The sequence below is a fragment of the Pararge aegeria genome, chromosome 2, assembly GCF_905163445.1.
Source record: "Pararge aegeria chromosome 2, ilParAegt1.1, whole genome shotgun sequence".
Lineage (NCBI taxonomy): Eukaryota > Metazoa > Arthropoda > Insecta > Lepidoptera > Nymphalidae > Pararge > Pararge aegeria.
In genome coordinates, this window is record NC_053181.1 from 6,717,802 (window position 1) to 6,720,015 (window position 2,214).

At 38.7% G+C, this 2,214-nt stretch overlaps 1 non-coding gene across 1 annotated transcript; it reads left to right on the forward strand.

Annotated features, from left to right (window-relative positions):
• Positions 1-260: 260 nt before the first annotated feature.
• Positions 261-332, forward strand: Trnap-cgg. The gene has a single exon. It is a non-coding gene; the product is annotated as a tRNA-Pro (tRNA).
• The last annotated feature ends 1,882 nt before the right edge of the window (positions 333-2,214 follow it).

Consider the following 2,214-nt stretch of genomic DNA (forward strand, 5'->3'; position numbering starts at 1 on the left):
GATTTCCGATATTGAGGTAGTGACTACTTAACGGACAAAGCAAAATCAATGTACTGTTACTGTACTGTCACTTTTTGTTAGTGATTCAGTAAACAGAATATGCACATTAACTATTTATTACAAACTGAAGTAGGCTTTTTTTAAAATCTTATGACGAACGTCAGCCAGTAAAGTTTATCTGCTGACACACTCACTTATTTATAGAAGTTAATATTGTAAGATGAATCACGTCTATGCAATATTTCCACGTTTTCACTGTCGGCTCGTTGGTCTAGGGGTATGATTCTCGCTTCGGGTGCGAGAGGTCCCGGGTTCAAATCCCGGACGAGCCCTTTTTTGTAAATCATAAGAATTTCTTATGTGTGACTTTAGTTTATTGTTATGATTATTTGTGGCACTTTAGTAAGCATGTTGGTAATAAAAATAGTATTATAGCATTTAGTAATTTGATTTAAATTTGTTTCTCAGTTCGACAACATTGTATCCCAGTGAGGTCGAGATCCAGTGAGAAGAAGGTGGTGGTGGAAGGTGTCGGTTCAAAAAGATTTTGCTATCAGGTTTTTATGCCAAAATAATTGTAATTACCTGCGCGGAGTTAGGAAATAAGTGCAGTCCCTTGTCTTGTATAGCACGTTCATCTATCTGTCCTAGTTATTTAGGACTCATATGTATTTATTATCTTTAAAACCAGCATTGGAGAAGCGTCGAGGATCTAAGCTCTCTCCTTCAAGATTGGTTTGGCCGGTGGCCCATCGGATGCAAGTGGAAAACCATCGCTTAAAAAAAACAGCAACACGTCGTAGGGCATGCAATGAACACGTCCTGCAACTTGCTTCTTCGTGTCCATCAACGCGAAGCGTAGGTTAGGTGATAAGCCACATGGGCCTGAAATTAACCTTTCCAACGAAACACAGCATTGCAAAAATGCTGCCAGAAATAAACATGGCGGCTGTACATTTTCTAAAAATTGAAATTCATTTATTTTAAATCCATAGACTGACGGCCGAGTGGCGCAGTAGGCAGCGACCCTGCTTTCTGAGTCCAAGGTCGTGGGTTCGATTCCCACAACTGGAAAATGTTTGTGTGATGAACATGAATGTTTTTCAGTGTCTGGGTGTTTATCTGTATATTATAAGTATTTATGTGTATTATATTCATGAAAAAAATATTCATCAGCTATCTCAGTACTCATAACACAAGCTACGCTTACTTTGGGGCTAGATGGCTATGTGTGTATTGTCGTAGTATATTTATTTATTTATTTATTTATTTTTAGACTAGCGGTTTATCGCAATCACACCCAACAATAAGTGATGGTGCGTCCTAAGATGGAGCGCGCTTGCCTAGAAGATGCCTATTCACTCTTGATTTGAAGGAACCCATATTATAGGTATCGGGGAAGACGGAAGACGGAAGGGTATTCCAGATTTTTGCGGTGCGAATTAGGAACGAGGAAGCGAAACGCTTTGTACGAGTCTAAAGGACATCAGCTACGTAACGGTGTAGATCCTTACGATGGCTTGCAGTTGGATGGTAGAAAGGTGAAGAAGGGAATCTCTGCTGCTAACAAAACGATGATGATGAGGATATCATATTTTGAATACAAGGATAGGCCGATGGGGCCTTACAATATACACAAAATTAAAAAACTCGATCCACAATTTTTCCTCAGATCAATATTTGCCAAGAGAAATATATGCTATGAAATTAAAAATTGAAATCACTCTATCTTAAATAGCCATAAAAATACGCAGTGACAACCAACAGCTGTGTTCACATTTAAGAGAAAATGGGGTCACGGGCAACAGCAAAAAGGTTGTATTACAATAGATGATACATAGTATATGTAACATTTGACTTCCAATTGGCTCAGTGGGCATTGACCTTGCTTTCTGAGTCCAAGGCCGTGGGTTCGATTCCCACCAGTGGAATATATTAGTGTGATGAACAGGAATGTTTTTCAGTGTATGGGGGTTTATCCAGTTGCGGTACTACCATACAAGCCGGAAAGCCGGGCTCGCGTTACAATAAATATCTCTTTAAAAATTTTCTCGACTATTCCGAAATGAAATTAACAAAATAATTAAAACTTGATAGCAATGAGGATATAAATACAATGTTTTAACTTTTGCTTAATAATGTATATACTCTTTGTCTACTGCAAGCACTACGTTACTCTAGCAGGTAGTCTCTGTGGTAGCAACCAGCCAAACG